Raw genomic sequence first — 24,127 nt, 5'->3', positions numbered from 1 at the left:
ATATCCTGAAAATCAATACTGTATCTGAGGTGCAGGTGGCAGATTTTCTCCCATTCTGTAGGCTCAGGGTCTCTGGTATAATGCCTAGGTCCTTGATCCACTTTGGGTTGAGTTTTGTGAAGGGTGAGAGATAAAGGTTTAATTTAATTTTGTTACATATGGATTTCCAGTTTTGCGGCACCATTTGATGAAGAGGCTATCTTTTCTCCAATGCATGTTTGGGGCACCTTTTTCTAGTATGACATAACTGTGTTTATATGGGCTTCTCTCTGTGTCTTCTATTCTGCACCATTGGTCTTCATGTGTGTTTTTGTGCCAATTTCATGCCATTTTTGTTATTAGCTCTGTAGTATAATTTAAGGTCTGGTATTGTGATGCCTCCTGCAGCATTTTTCTTGCTGAGGATTGCTTTGGCTATTCTGGGCCTTTTATTTCTCCAAATAAATTTTATGATTGCTTTTTATATTTTTATGAAGAACATCGTTGGAATCTTAATAGGGATTGCATTAAATTTGTATAGCACTTTAGGTAGTATAGACGTTTTGACAATATTAATTTTGCCTGTCCAAGAACATGTTAGACCTTTCTATCTTCTAAGATCTTCTTCAATTTCTTTTTTTTAGTGTTGTGTAGCTTTCTTTGTAGAGGTCTTTCACCTCTTTTTCTAGATTTAGTCCCAAATATTTTATTTTATTTGAAGTTATTGTGAATGGAATAATGTTTCTAATTTCTCCTTCAGTTGACTCATCACTGATGTATAGGAATGCATTTGATTTGTGGGTGTTACTTTTATAACTTGCTACTTTGCTGAATTCATTTGTCAGTTCTAGAAGTTTTCTGATGAAGTTTTTTGGGTCTTCTAAACACAGAATCATGTCATCAGTGAACAGGGATAGTTTGAGTTCTTCTTTTCCTATTTGTATCCCTTTAATTTCTTCTAATTGCTCTGGCTAGAATTTTGAGAAGTGTGTTGAGTGGAAGAGGTGAAAGAGGGCATCCCTGTCTTGTTCCAGTTTTTAAAGTGAATGCTTTCATTTTTTTCTCAATTGAGAATGATGTTGGACTATATATAGCTTTTACAATGGTGAGGTATTGTTATGGTTTAGATGTCAGATGTCTCCCAAAAGCTCTTGTGTGAGACAATGCAAGAAGATTCAGAGGAAAAATGATTGGGTTGTAAGAGTCTTAAGTCTTAACCCAATCATTGAATTAATTCCTATTTAGTTATTAATTGAGTGGTAACTAAAGTGGTAAGGTGTGGCTGGAGAAGGTGGGAATTGGGACATGGCTTGGGGTATATATTTGTATCTCGCAAGTGGAGACTCACCCTTTCTCTCTGCTTTCTGATCACAATGTGAGCTGCTTTCCTATAACACACTCTTCTGCCATGATGTTCTGCCTCACTTGAGCCCTGAGGAATAGAGCTAGTGTTGCAGTCAGGCTGGGCAAAATAACCGGGAGGTGACAAGAAACTTGAAGTTTGGAGCGGGAACTGCTTTATTGCGGGGGAACTCAGCGGGAACTCAAGGTAGCGGGAACCCAAGGTAACGGGAACTGCCTTATTTCGGGACAGCAGAGGTATATATACCTAACTGATTACACCCAGCTTGACTCAATTAGCATCATCTAGATACAGCAATCAGCCAATAAGGAATCTCCACCATCTAAATGGCTCGGTGGCATTGCCTCACAAACCACTCCTCCTGGCAAACTGCCAGGCACCATCTTGACTTGATTTGCGGTCCCCAACAAGCTAGCCGTCTATAGATTGAGATAACTGAAACCATGAGCCCCCAAGTAAACTTTTCTTCCCTAAAATTGTTCTGGTCAAATCTTTTAGTCACAGCAGCAAAAAAGCTGACTAAAACACATATGTTCCTACTATTTCTAGTGTTTTGAACATGAATGGATGCTGAAATTTGTTTTTAAGAGAGAGAGAGAGAGAGAGAGAATTTTTTAATACTTATTTTTTAGTTTTCGGCGGACACAACATCTTTGTTTGTATGTGGTGCTGAGGATCAAATCCGGGCCGCATGCATGCCAGGTGAGCGTGGTACCGCTTGAGCCACATCCCCAGCCCCTAGATGCTGTATTTTGTCAAGTGATTTTTTTTGCATCTATTGAGATAATCATATGATTCTTGTCTTTAAGTCTATTGAGGTGATGAATTATGTTTATTGATTTCTGTATGTTTTACAATCCTTGCATTCCTGGGATGAACCCCACTTGCTTGTGATGCCCTATCTTTTAAATAAATTTTTTAATGTGAGTTGCCAGTATTTTATTAAGAATTTTTTTAATTTTAATTTTTTTTTTTTAGTTGTAGTTGGACACAATACCTTTGTTTTATTTATTTATATTTATGTGGTGCTCAGGATCGAGCCCAGGGCCTCACACGTGCTAAGCGAGTGCTCTACTGTTGAACCACAACCCCAGGCCCGTATTAAGAATTTTTGCATCTATGTTTATAAGGAATATTGGTCTGGAATTTTCTTTCCTTGATGTGTCTTTGTCTGGTTTTGGTATCTAGGTGATACTAACTTGATAGAATGAGTTTGGAAGTGTTCCCTCTTTTCCTGTTTCATGGAATAATTTGAATAGGATTGGTGTTAGAAGGTCTGGTAGAACACAGCTGAGAATCCATCTGGCATTGAGCTTTTCTTTCTTCGTAGGTTTTTGATGGTATCTTCAATTTCATTGCATGAAATTGATCTGTTTAAATTTTCAATGTTCTCCTAATTCAATTTGGGTAGGTCATGTACCTCTAGAAATTTGTTGATGTTTTCAAGATTTTCTATTTTATTAGAGTCTAAATTTTCAAAATAGGTTCTGATTATTGTCTGTATTTCGGTATTGTTTGTCATGATATTTCCTTTTCCATTGTGAATTTTAGTAATTTGTGTTCTCTTTCTCTTCATTAGCATGGCTAAGGGCTTATCAATTTTATTGACTTTTTCAAAGAACCAACTTTTTAAATTGATTTTTCGGGTTGTTTCTTTTTTTCAGTTTCACTGATTTCAGCCCTGATTTTAATTATTTCCTGTCTTCTGCTTTTGGTGTTGATTTGTTCTTCTTTTTCTAGGGCTTTTAGATGTAATGTTAGGTTTTTATTTCATCATCAATTTTGAAGCTTAATTTTGCTGGGTATAGTACTCTTGGCTGGCATCCATTTTCTTTCAAAGTTTGGTATATATTATTCCACAACCTCCTAGCTTTGAGGGTCTGGGTTGAGAGATCAGCTGAGATCTGGATTGGTTTCCCTCTAAATGTTGCATGTCATTTTTTTCTTTTCTCCATTGTCAACTCATTTTCAAGAATATATATTTTGTCTTTATTGCCTGATACTGTTTTCCAAGTATCTAGTCTGTTGAATTTTAATTTTGTTTAATGATTCTTTAATTTTGAGGATTTATACTTGATTTTAATTCAGAATCTATCTTTGTTGAAGTGATCTTTCACTTCCTGTATTTTCTCTCTGTTTTCACTTCTTATCTGTCCTTTACTTTGCAGAGCAGTTTCATTATGTATATTCTAAATTCCTTCTCTAACATATTTTCCACTATCATATTGATGAATTTTGTTATTGAAGTATCTTGGTTTGTTTGGTGTAATTTGTTCCCTTGCTTTTTCATGTTGTTTGTGTGTCTACCCGTCTAACAGTGTGGATTTATGACAGGAGAGTTTCTACCCTGCGGACTTATAGTGTCCCTCAAGGTTTCCAATACCTCACTTGCTGAGAAGCTGCCTGTCTGCTTTTTTGGCTTCATGCCACTGAGCATCCAGGAAGGTGACCTCTTCAGTTTAGCCATCTTAAAAGTCCTTCCAGCATTTTCTATTCTATGACATAGGATGTGAGATTACAATAAAAATTATGAAGTAATTTGCTTCATATTCTCAAACTTCTCTTTTCTTCTTCTTGCTTTTTATTTTTAGGTATCAGAGAAATAATTTATGCTTGTTAGCTAATAAATGTTGACAAATAAAACTGTTGTATGTTTGCAGTATATACAGATTACATGTGTAGATTACAAAAAATCCTCTTGTGTTTAATGCTACACATCAAATAAAATTAAAAGAATTTCATACTAATTTTGTGGTTAAGAATGAATGGGGAATGAGGAAGCAGAGTAATGGCAGCCAGCAGAAGTGTGGTGCAGTTTTACCTTGTGGTATGCTCCAGGTCCTATCCCAGCATGCTGCCGGAGCTGATTGAGGCCCCTTTTATATAAACCCCTGAAGCCTCTTGTGTCAGCTATATGTAATATGCTGTTCTGGGCACATTTCAAAGTTATCTCCTTATGCTTCTTTCTGCTTTCAGAAGTTTCATTTTAAAAAATTGATGAAATCCTCTGACTTTTTTTTTTCTTTTCTCATTAATCACCCCTATCAGTGGGAGAGATTGAAAACTCTTACCACAAAAGCTGTCTTTCACATTCTCAGGAACATCCAGTCTTTTTACAAATGTACAATTCCCCTGTGGAAGTAAATTGAATCCTTTGTGAAGATACATGTGGAACACAAACATGCAAAATAAAACATAACCACTTGAAGGAATGAAATGCTTTAGAAAAGATTTACATTTAATACTACAAAGAGAATTACACCTATAGGAAATAATCTATACTTTCTATATCATGTCAACAGGAGCTGGAACTTTAGAGTCATTAAGTGCATCTATTGTTAGGTATTTCCAAATACCTAACTGAATATTATTATTGTCTCATTTATATAAGTGAAGAAACCAAATTATTTTGTTTGCATTCAAACAATTGGTCTGGAAATTTTCTAAATAATTTAGAAATTGTCTCTCATAATAATTTTTCATCTTTAAGTGCAAAATAGTTTTCAAAAAATGAAATAATTTATATTCTCAATATCCTATAAAAATATAGTAGCAACTACAAGGAAATAGACTTGCTTATTTCTTATTTTTGTATGGTTTTTTTTTGTTGTTGTTTCTTTCAGAATGAATTATGCAAGTCTGGATAATTTAGATCTTTTAACTCGTTTTATGAAAATGCTATTTGAAGGAAATGAAGTTTCCCTTGTCACGAGTTTTTCTAGATAAGGACCTTAATATTATTACATGTAACATTTATATCTGACTCAGAGTAGGTAAATAAACATTTGTTAAATGAATGAATGAATGTCTGTTCTTGCCAGATTTTTACAGGATCAAAATGATAAGCTAACAATGATACTTTCATTGAATGAATCTACTCTCAGATCCTGTGACCCCCAAATTTGCCTTAGGGGAGAAGTAAAAAAATAGCATTTATAATAAGTCTGAGTTAGAGCCCAATCAGGGCAAGATAGGTAAGCTTAGCTCTCAGGTATCTTACTTCTGGTTTGCTTCAGTGGATTTTGTTGTTTTATTGTTATGCTCGAATTCGGGACCCCCGAAGACTACCAGAGACCCAAGATCTATGTAAGCAGCAAAGAGGTGTTTACTGCGAGCTAGCTCGGTCCTCCGCACGCACACACAGCAACTGGTGACGCTGAGAGGCCCCGAGCCCAGGGTTTGCAGCATTTTTATACATTCTTTGGAGAGGGCAGGGACTTCACATACATCATAGCAAATCATCACACACCGCGGGAAAATCAAACAACAACTCTAAAACATGATTAGCACATTCACTGGCGGGAACAAGTTGGATAGGGGTGATTGGTCAGTACAAAAGGGGTATTCATTTGAACTGATTGGTTTAAGCCAAGAGGGGTGTACGTGCTGAACTACATGGTTTCCCAACAGGTTATCAACTACCATAAACTACTGGGAGGGTCATCTGGCATCCCAGGTATTTCCCTGTCTCATGCTGATTGGTGGCTGCTAGGGGGTTGCTATGGATCCCCACCTAGCCTGACTGAGTCAGGGACACCTGGCGCAGCAGCTCTCTCCTGTTATTTGTAGATAAACAACTTAGCAGGATGGAAATGTGCCTAGGAGTGCTCTGTGGGTCTTTCCAAGGACAAAGGTGATGTCCCTTCCTTGGACAGGCTTTGCTCTGAGGTAGAGGCTGGTTTTTCATTATCAGCCCTTAAAGCAATACTTCTCAAACTTCAGTGTGTACAAATCACTAGGGAATCTTGTTGAAATGTAAATTCTGTTATTTGTTAACAAGTTGTAGCCTTGTGCTAGATCTTTTTTTGGTCAAATATTTTATGTTTTATCTTAATGTGAGATGAGAGCTTGATGAAGCTTGTTATTTAAATATATTTGCTCAAAATATGAAGAATCAATAAAATGTGAATAACTATATTTATTTCCCCCAATGCACAATTCAATTTTTGGGCTGATTATGAAACATTAAATTGTCCTGTTTGGATGTCATAGGAATAATTAAATGCCATTAATGATTAGTAAATCTGCTTTGTGTGCTACCCTTTTTAGGGCCTTTTTGATAGACTTGCATACTATTTCAAATACTCCCTCTATTATTTATTTATTAAACTAAATTGTTTTCTTTCATAGTTCAAGGCATTGGTATTTTGTGGGCATCTTTGCTTCCGTAATAATCAATTTCTCCATACTCTGAGCTGACTGATAAATTTATTGTTATTTCATTTCCCCTGACTTTTAGACTTTTAATATCTGCTATATTTTATCTCCTCCTAGAGAAGAAAGGGAAATTAATCATGAACCATGGTACACTTGAACAACATACACAATATTGTTACATACTGAGTGAATAAATACATACTGGATGATCCTCAGGTATAGTCTATTGAGTCTGGTTTATTTGATTCCATATATTCTTGTTCTACCAAATCAGATTTTTTAAAAAGGCAGTTTCCATTATAATAGGAATTGTTCTAGATAAATGCACATGTATAGAGGATTTAATATCAGGCCATATAGATGACTAGGTGAGTGAGAGCAGGCTGTGACCTATTCTGAGTTATTCAATGTTATATGAAACAGCAGCTTGCAGGCTATATATAGCCTTGAGTTCCTCTATTTTATAATCCAGCAATTTGCCCTGAGGTACTCTATTTTGAGTGCCCCTGTATTCAAATGATTTGGTAGCTTGCCTGGGCAAATAGATTGCCACTAGATATTGGACATACAGGAGTTATAGCAAATAATACCCCACGTCTGCACAGTACAATCATAAGGCACAAACTGTCAAATGAATCACACTAATAAAAATCACTCTCTGTGAATTTATTGAATTAAATCAGAGGTACAGGGATTCATGGCTTATCAAACCCTTATCAGGGAAAATAGGCCTCTGAGTTTGTCTGATACACCAGACCACCAACGATGCAGTGCCCCTACCTGAAACTCATACAGATGGTGTTTTGGGGCACACCCTAGCCCATCATCTTGCCTGACCACCTGGTGAACACCTAATGAGGTCAGTAGGCTAAGAATTTCCTACTATGTCCTTGGGGCTTCAGCTCTTCTTGATCTCTGTGGAGGAACACCTGTAGAGGAGGCACACAAAGTTCAAGGACAGACACAGACACACAGGGAGGGTGCTGATAGAAGGATGGCAGACAAAAGGATGCCTACCCCTCTCTGTGGTCATCTTTATTAACCCCAAAAAGGTTACATATTACCCTCCACCAATGACTACACTTTACCCAGTATTCCTTTATCCCTGAGACTTAGCTGAGATAAGGTCCAGGTGAATGCAAACACAGAGCCTCTCTCCTTCAAAGGATGTCACTCTGGAAACCAGGTAGTGCACACGCATGGTTATCTTAATAGCCTCAGAGTGAGGAGACTGGGCATTCCAATTGTGGGAATCAGGGTGCCAGTTACCAGCCGGGAGTTTGCTCACTGGGGAAACACTTCCCAATTTCCACCATCAGAATACCTGTAAATCTCCCTGCTTGGCAGGGCCCACTTCAAAACTGTCTTCAGTCTGGACTCTTGCTTGCCTTGACCAGGTTCTGTGCCTTGTGGCCTTGAACAAGCAGTATCTTACCTGACCACCTGCAGTGACTCTTTTGTACCTATATCAGCCTTTGCTTTTGCTTCTGCCTTTTTAAACCCTGTAACCACTGGTAACTGTCTTAGTCTTTCTGTAACTTACATATATCACTGTGTCAAGGGTGGTATATGAATTGAGTGTTATAGATATTAGTAATTAAGATTGAAATGGAAAAAATAGGCTATGATTGCTATAGTCCTGACAGTGAACCATGAGTATTCAGTGAATTGAAGATAAGGAAATTAATGGATCCTGTGAATTTATTGTTACTCAATAAATTTCAATATTGTGGAAAGACACAGATGTGTTTGGCTATGTTAATTGCATAGCTCACTCATGACTATGATGGTTGACCATAAGCAAATAATTAATTCAAATGTAATAAGGTCACTTGCAAAGTAAGAACTCATAATTGGCCTCCATTATGGTAACTCAATCATAGCATTTAGGGAGATATCATTTAGGCCTCTGTTATGTATCTTTTTCTATAATGAACTTCATGTGAGTTTATTAACTGAATTTTCAGGTTGAATTAAAATGAGACAATTTTGGAAATACAGTGAAATTCATAGAACTTCAGAAAAAATGTGCACATATAAATATGCTTAATTTTTAAAATATAATTTTAGAGAATTTGTGAAACTAAAGATTTAATAATAACTTGGGCTGGGAAGAAAAAGGAATGTAAAGAGAAGATTGAGGAAAAAAGGCAATGATTATCGCTGGTGAGATAAACAAAAAACAAGAAAAAAATAATCAATAAACTTGATATACACAGTGATCTTTGGAATATCAGCATGTAGCTATGCATGAGACTTGTAGGAGACGATTTCTCTTGGAATCTAAGAAATAAATTCTCAAAGATCAGTGGCAAAAATGAAAATAAGTAGAAATTTGGTAAAATGTACCCAAACAAATGTCAATATAAAAATGCAGCAATCACACTTAAAACTTTAGTCTTAAAGAGAGAAAGGAAAGTGGGTGCACTATTATGCAATCATGAAAAATGATACTGTACAGCAATGATTATCAAATTTTAATGTACATGTGAATCAGTGGTATCTTAGTAACTGTTTAACAACTGGCTCTCTGAAAAAAATTTATTTTGTAATGTTTGATGATTTCCATGATATAAATACCCTACCATGGCTGATTTCAAATTACCAGAGTAATGCTACTTGTGGAAAGCCACCTGTGGAATGTGAGAGCACCTCTTCAGCAATGAAGGCAGTGAGGGCAGAGATCTGGTATTTGGGAACTTATAGTGGCAATCCTGCTGTTAAGATCACCCATTACATGTGAACTTGCTCTCAGTTCTGCCAAGAGGTCCCATGCAGCACCAGAGATGAGTGTGACCCTTTAAAGAACCGAGCAGCCTACCTGCACCACCTCTATCCTGTTTTGGCAAGAACTTTCTATTGGATCTCTTTGATCTGTTCCAATATAAATAAACTGGGCACGGGCTCATTCTTTGTCAGAAGCTGCACCCATCTGGTCAGCTTGGCCCATCTCTGCCCCCACTCTGAAATTACATTTCTATGTCCTGTGGTTATTTTGTAGAACTGCTTTTCTTAGCGTTTATTTCTCAGCCAGCCCATTCCTCTGTGGGTGAGAGCTACTGAATGTTGGAAAGAGAGGTGCACAATTGGTCTCTTAGGATGCAAGCCAATGCTCATGCACCACTGAATCATGAATCACTTGCAATCTTGTTTAAATGTGGATTGAAATTCACTAGTTCAGGATAAAGCCTGAGATTTTTATATCTAAGAAGCTATTAGGTCACATTACTGCTGCTTTTCTGGATACAAAGCGGCAGGGTTGTAGAATAGTGTATATTGAGAAAGGAAAAATGTTCTCAATATATTTCTGTATGAAAAAAGAAATCAAACTACAGAAAAGAAATCGAATACAAAACTATGAATTGTCATACCTTTTCTCCAAGGTATATAATACAAATTTGTTTTATCATATAACATGTTTTTATATGTAATATTTATATGCACAGAAAGCTAATACAAGTGAAACCTTTAGGAATGGAATCCTAATGAAATTTTATTTTTGTCTCCTAGTGTCCCTTTAAAATTAATTTAATAGAGAAATTTTCCTAGTGTCTCACAAATGCTAGGCAAACGCTCTACCACTGAGTCACAACCCCAGCCCAGGAAAATTTCTTTCCCTGAATGTACACTTCAGAATGAGCTAATTGTCTAAATTATGAAACACAATCTTGACTTATAAATAACACATGAAGTTTTAATAATCAAAACTCCAAATTTTATTTAAAATTAAATCTCCCATCTTTTAGATAGATAGCTTACTTTGGGCTTGGGAGTATGGATGGCTTCACCTCCTTTTTCTCTCTATAATTTGTGGTTTTCTGGCCCTTCTCCAGGTGATGCATGTGGTAGAAAGGAGTAAAAGTGCATGTGGAAGTTCCCACTTGAATTACTTATTAGTACTTGGTGCTGGGCTGCTGTTGGCTCTCTGTGCCTGGCAGATGGCTGATACATGGTTCCTCCTAGGGAGCACTTGATAAATTCCTCAGATCCTCATTCCTGGGGACTTCTTATTTGCATACTGTGGCATGGGAATTATTCTTCCATGTGGTTTTCTGTGTGAACTTTCTCTAATCCCCCTCACCCTAGCAATTCCAAGTCCACCTCCAGTCTCTTGTTCCTGGGATCCCTTCATCTCCCTAGACATGCAAGTTCCAGGTTTTTTTTTTTTTTTTGCACAGGGAACTTTGATTTTCACCTAAGTCACTCAAAAAAGTTGAGGCCAAGTCCTACTTACCCTGGCTCCACATTTGAAGCAGTTGCTTCATGGCATGCACTGGACTTCCCCCAGGAACTTTGGACTCTAGTCCACCGCACCTCCACATGTCAAACTCTGCAGTAGTTCTGTTGAAGCTGGAGTTCTTCATCACATCCTCTAGCTGTGGGCATTCACTGTCTCGTTGCTTCCTCCTTGGGTGTCAATAGGCATGCAGCATTTCAGTAGCACCTTAAATCTCCCTTTTAAAGTCTTCTTCCTCAAAAATGTGGGTTTTACTTTGTTTCCTGATGTGGCTGAGAATTCTAAGCCACTGGGGAAATTGTCAGTTGTCCTTATCCACTTTTTTGACATATACACAGTTGAACACAGCTCGGTCGGGCTTTTCCCTCTGGTATTGTTCTAGTCATCTTCTGCATTCCCGTGACCAAGAGACCTGACAGGAACAACTTAAAGGAGGAGAGTTTATTTTGGTTCATGATTTCAGCGGTTTGGTCCACACTTGACTGACTGCATAGCTGACTGAACTTCATGGTGGAAGGGCATGACAGAGGAAAGGAACTCAGGCTATGGCAGCCAAGAAGGAGAGAGATAAAGACAGAGATAGAGACACAGAGAGAGCGCACAAGAGCTCGCTAGCTCTGCTCAAAATACGAGCAAACTGTAAACCCAAAAGCACGTCCCCAGTGACTTACTTCCTCTAGTCACACTGTACCTGCTTACAGTTACCATTCAGGATAATTCATATCAGTGGATTAATCTGCTAATTAGGTTACATTCCTCATAGTCTGATAATTTTCCCTCTGAAAATTCTTGCATTGTCTCAAACATGAGATTTTGGGGGACATCTTATACTCCAAACCATAAGAGGTATATAAGATCAACCAGGTTTTGTTCTTGAATGAAATTGAATTTTAATAAACCATAAAAAATTGAAATATATATCTCAAGATACTAACACTTTCTGTGGTGAGATGGTGAGATTGTGGGGGTTTCTCTAAAAACCCTGTATATGGTTCCCTCTTTAGTCATAATATATTACTTTTATAATGAAATAGGTTTATTTTTTATTTTTTAATTTGTTCTAATATGTCATATATGACAGTAGAATGCATTTTGACATATTGTACACAAATGGAGCACAACTTCTCATTCCTCTGGCTGTACATGGTGCAGAGTCACTGCAGTAGTGTAGTTATATATGTATGTGTATATAATATATAATAATGTCTGTCTCATTCCACCAGCCTTCTCATCCCACAGTCTCTCCCCTCCCCTCCTTCCCCTCTGCCCAATCTAAAGTTTCTTCATTTTCCATATCCCCTCTCCCCATTATGGATCAGCATCCACTTATTAGAGAAAACATTTGACCTTTGGTTTTTGGGGTTTGACTTATTTTGCTTAGCATAATATTCTCCAGCTCCATCTATTTACCTTTAAATGCCATAATTGCATTCTTCTTTAAGGATGAGTAATATTCCATTGTGTATATATTCCACACTTTCTTTATCCATTCATCTGTTGAAGGGCACCTAGTTTAGCTGCTGTGAATTGAGCTTCTATAAATGTTGATGTGGCTACAACACTGTAGTATGCTGATTTTAAGTCCTTTGAGTATAAACCAAGAAGTGGTATAACTGGGTCAAATGGTGGTGCCATTCCAAGTTTTCTGAGAAATCTCCATAACTGCTATCCACAGTGGTTTCACCAATTTGCATTCCCAACAGCAATTTATTAGTGTAATTTCCCCCCACATCCTTGCCAACACTTATTGCTACTTGTATTCTTGATAATTGCCATTCTGACTAGAGTAAGATGAAATCTTAGAGTAGTTTTGATTTGCATGATATAGGTTTTTTTTTTTAAAAGGAATTTTTTTTTTATAACTTTGGCTTTTAAAATCTCTCAGTGGGTCTGTTTTTATAACTAGTTAAGTTCTTGATATGTGTTCAACTTCAAATGCTGCCCCAAATTTATATTACAGTTAGGAAAATTATGTCTAAATATCATGATTTTTAAGGGTCAGTTTAATATCTGAAACCCACACAAGAAAAGGAAGCTTTGAATCTTATATTTTCCATGTATAATAAAGTCTTTTCTTAAGTGAGATGAACACTGCCTGATTTATTGAAAATTCTAACCCTTGACTTTTCTCTGTTTAGGATTACCTTTATCTTTTTGTGTACTGCCTTCCTCAATTAAAAAATGTAAAAGAAATGCTGTTTCCCCCACACTTAACAATAGCATATCTTTTTTTGTGTGTGTGGTTGGGGGAGATGATGGGGAATAGGGTTAGCTGGACACTACAGCTATGCACAGAATGAATGATGGCATCTAGGCTGGCAGGTGAAACACTGCTTTGCAATCTGGAATTAGATGACACTTAAAAATTCAGGCAGGGAGACATTTGGTTTCAAGAAGTCATTGTGCTCCACGGCTTCTAGCCCCTGGACAGGTGGAGAGGATCAGAACTCTTGTCAGTGGGTAGTGTCTTGGAAGGAACACAGTGGTCAGACCTCTGTTTTTGAAGATGTTGTTCAGAGATTTTTATAGAATCCAAGATATTCTAATTTACTTGATTGGAGGTGTTCTGAACAAGGTCTTTTCAGAAGTACCTACTATCAGTGAAATAAGACTGATAAAAAGTATTGTTATATGGACAAAAAAGGGAATTCTAGTTATCTGACTTCAAAATGCAAAATCAGGGCTGGAAGAGAGTAAAGGTGATGTATATTGAACACTGAGTATTCTGTTGGTGTTCTCTAAATTCCACCTGCTGGAGGGTGGATTTGGTTTTGGAATTTCCTGTTTGGGGTGAGAGGTTTGAGCTTACAGGAGGGAGGAAGTGTGAAGATAGATGCTGGGGCTAAAAATGAATTAGACTTGTGTTTTCAGTATAGTCCTAAAATCACCTGCATCTGAGTCATTTTGAGGGCTGATTAAAAAATGCAGATTTATAGACTCTAAGCTGAGGCTTAAGTGAATGTCAAAAAATCTGTAAGGCTGTGAAGCATTCCAAGTGTGATTGTTATACATGTGGGGCCCAAAACTCCCAGAACAATAGCCTCAAGATGAGCCTCTGGCTGGGGATGTCTTTTGCATTCAGCTGCTGATTCTGCCACCCTCTTATTTAACTCAAGTGTTACCCCTCTGACAAGGCTATTCTCAATCTTTCTAGAAGTGAATCACACAGTCCTTGATACTTCATGGTACATGCCTTTACCATGTTTTCGATGTGTAAATATCCCTGTAGTATAGTTATTTGTATATATGGGTCAATTTTATTGGGGTGGGCAGCACATCACAGTGATTAAGAGTCAGTCAGTCTGGATTTAGGGCTCAGTTATACCTTCCATCAGTGATGTGACTTTAACCAATTGCTCACATTTTTAAATGTTTTAGTCTTTTTATCTATAAAACAGAGGTGGTGATGACAATGAAATGAATTCAGGGAATTCAGGGAAGTAAAGCACTTGATCTTGTGCGGCACTCTAGATGCTCAAGAAAATGATAATCTTCTAGGGGAATATGGCATGGCCTATTAATTTTTGTCAAGCAGTACAGAAGCAGGCACTCAAAAAACATTGGTTAAATTAAATTGAATTCATCTCATAAGGCAGGTAAAAGGTCAGTTAAGACAGTGTCCCAGTAGGGAAGACACATTTGGCTCTTTGGAAGAAATACATGAAAACTTGTAATGTAATATTTATGATTTTGAATTTCAGAGTGTGAAGGGAGGGAATTTAATTAAAGGTATAATAAAGAGAAACCAGGCTGAGCAACATGCCAGAGTTTTCAAAACAAACTCTGGAGTATATTCAATATGCTTGTCATGTGTCTTGTAGAATATAACTGCTGCTCACTGAATGATTGAAACTTTCCTAACTCTTAAAAGCAAAATGTTTGTTTGGAAGTTTACTGTGTAAGAGAGTTCATTGTCAGGCAATGCCTCACTTTCCATTTGATTTTTAGGATTTTTGCACATGAGACCTCAATTTTCTAGTAATATATCTTTGCTGAATAGAATATGAAATAAATCTCATGTAGGTCTGTATATATGTGTATATAAATATATATGATATTGTATTATATTTCTAGGTAAATTTTTTAAAAATATTTTTTTTAGTTATACGTGGGCACAATATCTTTACTTTGTTTATTTATTTTTATGTGGTGCTGAGGATTGAACCCAGGGCCTCATAGCTAGGTAAATTTTTAATTAAAAACAAGAGTATCATTTTCAAAAATAAGAAAGTGGCTTTTTTGATCAAGAATCATTCAGTAACCAATTTCAGGGAATCAGTGGATAATTCTGCTTTGTTGATAGGTGTTTTAGCTAAAAGAAACTGCTTATTTCAAAATTTGTAAGAGATTTTCATATTCTTTAAGAATTTTGTTTCTAAGCATTATGAGTGAAAGCACTTCAATTCTTACAACAAAATGTTCTTTCCAAATTAAAATTTAAAGCTTTAGAATACAAATATAATAGCACACTTAATGAAACTGTATTAAAGTTTCATCCTGTATGAAGTGTACAGACTCAGGTGGCTCTGGCTTAAGGCAGAGACTGTCTTTTGCCTTGAAGGACTCTTAGGTAACCGAGAGATGAGGATGGTAGAAATAGAAGGTTAAGAGAACAATTCTATAAAATGGGCCCACTGTGCTGACCGCCCCCCCCCCCCATGCTTTCTTTTCCAAGAAGCAATTTACTTCCAGCCCTGCCTGGCTTAAGTGCAGAGGGTATGTCACATTCCTCAGCAAACTACTTGTTACCTGCAGGAGAAATGCAGGCCCCAGATATTGTTAATAGGAGGAACTCTGGAGACTTTTGTGACCAGATCCTGAAACTCTGGGAGGTAAACCATAAAATCTGAAAGAATGTATGGTTAAGAATCCAATTAGAACCAGTCAGCATGGGCCAAGGTGGACCTGGGCAGTACTCTCTGGAAACTTCTTTGGGATCCCCAGTAAAACTAAAGTACAGGAGAGGCATGTTGTTCCTCTCCTCTCTGAGAGAACCTACTTTCTCCCTTGGGGGTATCCCCTTCCCCTTTTCCTACCTCTTCAATAAACTCATTACTGTTTCTCTGAGTGACATATCTGAAATCTTTCTGACTGGATCACTGGAATCCAGGTTTGAAGAGGGGATCTTTGCAGTGCCTCAGTTTCTCAGAAGGCCCCAGCTCTGTAACATGACTATTCTATTTCCAAGATAGCAAAAGAAAACTAGTCCTCCCCACCTCAAAAAAAAAAAAAAAAATCTCAGGGTAAAAGATCATTAATCTTACTTCCCGCTTTCAGTCATGGTGGAGATTTACCCTTCTGCTGAAACCAATTTAAAATATAGGTGAAACATAAAACAATATTCATGTTGGGTGATAGGCAGTAAGCTATGCCATTAACATAGACCAAACAGGTTTGCGTCTTTCCACGAACTGGCATTTATTAAATAACAATGAGTCCACAGGCTCCATCACTTTCAATTGTGCCAGTTCACTGAATACTTTTGGGTCACCTGACAGTCATAAGCAGGGCAATCACAAGCTCTTTTATTCCAATCTTAACATCCAATATCTCTAACACTTAGGTCACATAGAAAACTTTACATGATATATATATGTTAGAGAAAGGCTAAGAAAGGGCTAAGGCGGTCCTATAGGGTCAGGAGGCTGAACTGAGAACAAAGGCAAAGAACATATAAATGCAAAGAGTCATGCTAGGTTATCAGAGAAGATGAGAAGATTACAAACCAGAAGCAGCAGAGGAACTTGTTGAGAGCGCAGAGCTGTCAAAGCACTTATTCTAGGCCAAGGTCTGGACAGATGTGGCAGTTTCAGAGTGTCTGCTTGGAGTGTCTCTTCAGAAATAATGCAAGGTAGAAGGCAGTACACTGACATCTTTAAAGTACTGGAAGGAAAGAAAAAAAATTATCCACCTAGAGATATATATATGCCCAGAAAAAAAATCTTTTAGAAACAAAGGCAAGCTGGGTGCAGTGGTGCATGCCTGTAATCCCAGCAGATTGGGAGCCTAAGGCAGGAGGATCATGAGTTCAAAGCCAGCCTCAGCAACTTAGTGAGTCCCTAAGCAATTTAAAGAGACTCTGTCTCAAAATAAAAAAAATATAAAAAGGGCTGGGGATCTGGCTTAGTGGTTGAGCATCCCTAGGTTCAATCTCTGGTAAACAAACAACAAAAACAAAGGCAATGAGTTTTTTAGACATCGAAAAATGAAAAGAATTTACTATCCTCAGACTGGTATCTGTAAGCAATGTGAAAATGTTGTCTCACAGGCAGAAGAAAAAAAAATAATAGAAGTAACTCTGGATCCACACAAAGAAATAAAGAGTAACTGAAATGGTAAATATTTGGGCAAATATAAAAGATTCAAAGGAAACTCTAACATTGCCTTTGGGAATGTACGATGATACAATAACTTCAATAAACAATTTGGCAGCCCTTTGTTATAGTTAAACATCTCTTAGCATATGTAGTCATTCTATTCCTAGGTATTTACCCAAGAGAAAAGAAAGCACAATAAGATTTTTAAATGAATATTTAAGGCATTTTTATTCCTTCCATCCTTCTTTTCTTCAGTCACTTTCTCATTTAATCAGCAATTCAGATTGAGGGAATAATATGTAGGGAGTACTCTCTCCATGCTAAGGATGAAGAAGTAAGTAAGTTAAAATCCTTGATCCCACTTACCCTGAGGGAGGGCAGAAAATAGTTCTAAAAATGTCTTATTAAAAGTCTGGTAAGGATAATTGTTATGAAGAAAAATGAAACAGAGTATAGTAATAGAGATGGACAGAGCAGAGCAGTTTTGACAGATGAGATTGGAATAATCAGTAAATGTTTTTCCTTCACTAATTTCGAGTAGAGCTGTCATCCAGAGGAGTGAGCTAGATCAATAGGGAGAAAGAAGGTGCCATCTATGAGTGACAGATACCAAATTTGCTGGCTCCTTGATCTTGAACTTCCCAACTTCCAGAATTTTGAGCAACATCGTCTATTGTTTTTTAAACCTGGTCTAAGATATTTTATTATAGCAGCCCTAATGAACTAAGATACCCAGGAAAATAACATATCTACTTCTGTTTTTTTTTTAACAGCTTCTGATATGTAGAATTCAGGAAAATCTAGAGGAAAGCAACAAGATGTTACTGGAATTGGAAAATGATATCACTGAGAGTATGGGTGCAAAATTGGTAGTCTACTTTCTGAAGTCTAAGTGAGGAGTTTCTCTGTAAAGCAATTCTGTCATTTATTTAAATTGTGATTTTTATTTAAAAATTGATTTATATTTTAAAGAATGATGTACTGTGTGTGTGTGTGTGTGCGCACACGCTTGCATTAGAGCGCTGTGTAGCATACTACTTCCCTCCTCACATCTCCTTTGACTCTGCCTTCCTCCCTCTCTCTCTGATGGGGACATTGTGATTATATGGGGCCCATGCAGATCATCCTGAATAATCAATCTCCCATCTCAAGATTCCTAATGCAGTCATATTTGAAAAATATCCCATTTGTCATGTATTCATAGGTTTCTAGGATTAGAAGGTGGAAATTTTGGGATGACCACTATTCTTATAGCACAACTCAAAACCTCTGACTTCTCTGGGGCGGAAGCTTTTAGAAGCCAAAGCCAGAGGAAAAAAATCTGGGTTTTCTGTATTCTACCCCATGTTATCCTGCTTGAATACAATTCTCTGGCTTGAATGAGAGAAAAGCAAAATGGAAGTACAGGGAGGGGGAAAAAGCAGCGATCATATTAAAAGAGCTTGATTAACTAAATGGGAAAGTTCCATAGAAGCGGAAGTATTTAGTGTTAAGTATCCTGATAGTACATTAAGAAAGGAACTGTTCTTTTTCTCTGCTGAAGAAAATATTGAAGATAGGAGCTTCATTTGAATTTATACTGATTACATAGGGACTACTCCCTTATCAAAACAGCACTCAAATGTGGGATAAAGCCAGCTCACATGACTTCCTTTCTTGAGAGTAGGAAAAGACCCATTTGGCTGTTCAAGTGTGATTCTCGTATTGTGGAGGAGATAGAAGTTTGTGATTTCTATACCATTCTTTCCTGATAATTGTGTACGATAAAAATTTCAATTTAGTAAGCTGGTCTAGCTTGTCACAAGTTAAACCACTGAAAATTTAGGCATGTTCTAGTCTGTTTCTTTATGTCTGAGTGAATCAGAAATTTTCAACATTAGATAGAATAGAACTCTAAATTATGATAATTTTTATAAAACTTGATTTTACCTGTATTGGTCAAAAAAGAAGTAAAAGCTTTCCCAAATATTTTACTAATATAACATTTTCCAGGTAATATTATGGTGTGTTTTTTTGTGTGACTCTTGGGGCACAAAGGCCCCTTAAATTGCCTAGAACATTGCTACCAACCAATTGTTTATCAGCAACCAGTAAATGAAAAGGCCTTTCCTCAAAGATTTTCAGTCTATTGCCTGTGCCAGGCTTTATGTCCTCTTTCCTGAAATTTAATTTATCTAGATTCTTTAATTTTAAGCAGTAATATTCTCTCATAGCATTTGGACATTTAAGATTTAAAACAAAAAGAAAATTGATATGAAGAAAAAAATTAATTTGTAGCATTGTTTTGTATTATTCACCAGAATAAATTCTACATGCATTGAAGAGTTAATTGTTAAAAGCAAAAATACAATTATAAAAAATGGTGGTGAAAGTGTAACTAAATATTTATCTCAAGACATGGAAGGACTTCTAAAAATAAATAGTATGAAGGAAATCACTATTTCCTTCATAGAAGGAATGATGATTCATAGACTTATACACTGACCACAGATTTGCATACCATATTGATATATTAATATACTGTGAATTAGACACAAATTACATATTCAGAAAAGCATTTTAAATTAATAGGTTATTTATGTTTTCCTTTTAAAAAAATCAGTAGTGTTAGGGATTTAGCAATATTTTAAATTTTTTCAAAGACCAAATTTGCTTTCAATACTTAAAAAAAATTTTTTAATTTAATCGATTGCTGCTATATTTATTGTTTTCTGTCTTTTGCTATAAGTTTAATTTGCTCATCTTTTTTCTATTTTTTTATGGATGAAATGTAGATCATTTTTAACATTTTTTTTCTAATGTAGACATTTAAAGGCATCAATTTTAATAATTACTTTTTATTTATTTTATTTTATTTTTAAATTTTAAAATTTATTTTAATTAGTTTTACATGACAGTAGAATGCATTTTATGTACTTTGGTATATCATACACAGATGGATATAATTTCTCATTATATTATATATGTATATAATTTCTCATTTTTCTGAGTGTACATGTTGTAGGAAAAAATCAATTTTTTTCTTCATTCCCTTTCTTCCCCTCCCTTCACTTGCCTCTATACCGAATCTAAGGTAACTCTATTCTTCTCTGGTGCCCCACCTTATTGTGAATTAGCATCTGCTTATTAGAGAAAACATTTGGCCTTTGGTTTTTTTGGGATTGGCTCATTTCCTTTAGCATGATATTCTCCAAATCCACATTTACTGGCAAATGCCATAATTTCATTCTTCTTTAAAGCTGAGTAGTATTCCATTGATTATATATACCACATTTTCTTTATCCATTCATCTATTGAGGGACACCTAGTTGGTTCCATAGTTTGTGAATTTCAAGCTCTGAAAAAAAATGAATTATTTTTTCTTTCAGAGAAATGAAAGAAAAATAATTTTATATCCAGAAAAATTAAGTTTCAGATTTGAAGATGAAATTAAAACCTTTCATGATAAACAAAAATTAAAAGGATTCACAACTACAAAGACTGCACTACTCTAATTACTGTTCAGATACATTATACAAATTTTGAAATGTTTAAATTTTTTAAAATTTAATTCTGAATATTCTTATTATTTCTTGTGATTTCTTCTTTAACCCTGAATTATCCAGAAATTGGTTAATTTCCAAGTATTTGAAAAAAATTTAGATATCTTTTGTTATTGATTTTTAATTCAATTTCTTAGGATCTGAATGTATACTCAATATTTCAATAATTTTAAATTTGTGAAACTTAGGTTTTGACCTTACAAATGGTCTGTCTCAATGAATTTTCTATGTACAATTGAAAATAATGTCTATTCTGCATATACAATTGTGTCATCGTATTAATTTTCATTTTAGATATAATATCAATTCTAGAATTTTTATTCTTTAAACTAGATTTTTTTCTGCTGAGAATATTTGTACATTTTTTCAGCATGACTATATATCTTTTATCTCAGAACATATTTACAATGAATGCTATAATTTACTGCTAGTTTCCATACCATTTGGTTATATTTCTTTGAATATGTCTTTTCTTTTCCTTTTTCTTTGTGTATCCAGTAATTCTTCATTGTACGCTATTTATTGTTATGAGTATGGATAACGTATTCCCTTTCAAAGGATATTTATTTTTGTCATGGTTTTTAGTTAAATTCTGACATATTTTGGGTTTTGTCAGTCTTGATATTTTTTCTTTTGTTAGGATAGGAGGTATTTTTAATTTAGTCTTAGAGCACAACTCTTATTCTAGGGCATACTTCTGACTCACAAAGTTTTTTTTTTTTTTTTTTTTTTTTTAAAACCACTTCTGTGGTTGCAATTGAATGTCCAAGTGTCTCATTGTGGCCTCTCCACATTATCTGGGCTGGTCCTTCAACACCTCCTGTACAACTTTGGTATATTGTTCATCCTTTATCCATGAAGTGGACAATTTCTGATAGGCATGGCAGAGTTGGATCCTGGGTATTCATAGACTATTGGTTACCTTTTGGTATGAAAGGGTTATGGCTAGGCCAGAGGTTGTGGAGTGATTTCTGAGTGACTGACACATTTCTATTTTTGACAGGTCATGACTCAGGGTCCTAGTTATAAGATTTGCCTTATGATACTTTTTAAAGCTGTACCTTTCTTTTGGGTAGGCTACTTTTTATATCTATGTCTTATTTTTAGATAAATGATAATAAATTCAATAAGAAAAGCCTCTATGACTCAACTGACAAATGAGAAATATGTATAATAGTCACAGAAAAATCATTCACAAATATGAAAAAAAAAGAGAAAAATACAAACACCTCAACCTGAGTCAAGGCATATCTAGTTCTAGTCTTGGGACTTTTAAAAGTTTTGGAGGCTTGAAGCAACAAAGATAAGAATGTAATATTTTCTCTTTTACTTATTTTAAATCCTGAATGTTATTTCTGATTTTTCAGCATGGATACTGTTATGGTCTATTTCTTTGATTATATCATATTTTCTCTGAGTCACCCAGTTCTGGGATGGAAAGGAATCAGTACATTTCTTTATGAGAGAATTGTAAGGGTGGAGAGAAAATTTTAATTGTTCGTGATCTTAAGGGATTGGTTACAAGAGATAGGTGATAATTTACTTATGTTCTTTAAAATTCTAAGTCCATTACTCCAAATTCTGGAGGGTCTACTTTATCTAACAAATGCACTAGCTAGATTTTGGAACATCAACTCGCAACTCATTCTTTGACCAATTGTACCCCACGTAGATGAGCCCCTGGATGTCATTCATTCATTCATTTATTCACTCACTCATTCATCCATCTGTCCCATTCATTAAACAATTATTAAATATACATTTTATGCCTGGCATAATCCAAGGCATTGGGCACACAGTGAACAGAATAAGTAAGATTTGTTTAATAGAACTTCCTTTCTGGTGGCAAATGAATAAAATGTATTTCCTTAGTATTCTCCCACTCCCACACTGTTACATCAAAAATAAAAATATGAAAATCAGGGGATATATATGAAGTCTGTGTGATTGAAGCAGAAAAGTTTTGTGCCTTGCTGTTTAATATTGAGTGATGAGAAACAATAAGAAAAAGGATTCTTCCTAAGTAGGATATCCAACACAGCATTTGCAGCTTTATGGGGACGGGTATAGCCTTGCAGGGATGTGCACACACCAAACAGCCTTCTCAGCGCCTAGGATGGAAGCTGCATGCTGGGGCTGACTGAAGAGATAAAGCTGAAATCCCTGGCACCATGGAGTCACCATGACAGCCTTGAACAGTTTTACCCAGCCTGTTTCATGATTGAGAAATGAACTTGAATCCTGTTGAAGCCACTGCTGTTTTGGCTTTGATTTCAGTGGTTCATCCACATCCTATCTAACATGAGATTTCTCATGCCTACTAATCTGTTTGCTTTCTTTTTGTCTTACTAAGGGTGTCTGTCAGGATTCATCTTAAATACCAATTTCCTTAGATATGTATTCTTTGATTCCTCAAACTAGCTATGTCCCCCTTCCCTGCCTCGCCCCCCTCTTCCCCATATTTCAACACTCTACTGTTTTATAGACCTCATCACACTTGTAAGTTTTATTTTCTGACAGTTTACAAAATAAATGAGGAAGCACATAAATGAGAAAAAGTAAGCTCAGACTCAGGAGCCAAGACTAGCTAGCTGCACCAGCTACATTATGTAAAGCACCCCCAGCCAAAGGAGGCCTGATCAGCCAACCTGCAGGTCATCTGTAAATGTGTTCATGAGAATGAGTCCTTTTTGTTTTAAGTCACTGAGTTTTGAGATTATTTATTTTGCAGCAACATCTAACTGATCTAAGTTGGTATCCTGAATTTCTCATGAAACTTAGATGAAGGCATAGGGAATTGAGCTGTGGGTATGAAGCAGCAGCAATTATTTTTAATACTTTCTGGTTTATCAATGAGAGATCTTATCTTGGAGACAGTGCAGCTGCTCCACTGAGTTCAGGAGACAGAAATAACTGAGTTATAGATTTAATGACAGAGAAAGAATGAAGACAGGGTAAGAATTGGAGTCTTGGCTACCACTGACACAGGTATCCAGGCACACATAAATAACTCTACCGCATTTGCTGCTGCCTAAATTTATCTTTGAATACCCAGTTGTGCAGCATCATAACTTAACCTTTGATTTTATATTTAGAAGTTTGGGATTATCAACATTTATTGAACACCAGTTATGTATGAGCCACTTTGTCACTAATTGCTTTCTTTGAGGAGTTCCCAGGGAGAAAGAAACTATATGTAGGTAGATTATTACACTGTGATAGGATAAACATAACAGAAAAGAGTATAGTTTGACCATAGACACAAAGAGCAAGGGTTTGGGAATTTGGATGGGAGGTTGGAAAAGACCTAATTTTAGAGATAATTATGGAGTTTGGGCAGGGAAGATGTTTCTGGTCCAGAGTGTGCCTATGTAGGTATTGTGGAGTCACTGGGAAGTTGTAGTAGATCTCCTTTTTGTGTTGCTTCTACACATTTAGGCTCCTGTATAGCTGGCACATGGCTCAAAGTCAATGACTGACTGTGTGGGTGGAACAGAGAACGGGCTCCTATGTCTCAAGATGGTAGCACTGT

Source organism: Marmota monax, unplaced genomic scaffold (genome assembly GCF_021218885.2).
Source record: "Marmota monax isolate L192 unplaced genomic scaffold, Marmota_monax_Labrador192_F-V1.1 WCK01_AAM20220418_F8-fsc00002, whole genome shotgun sequence".
Lineage (NCBI taxonomy): Eukaryota > Metazoa > Chordata > Mammalia > Rodentia > Sciuridae > Marmota > Marmota monax.
The sequence above is the reverse complement of the archived record's forward strand: the minus strand, read 5'-3'. Positions refer to the sequence as shown.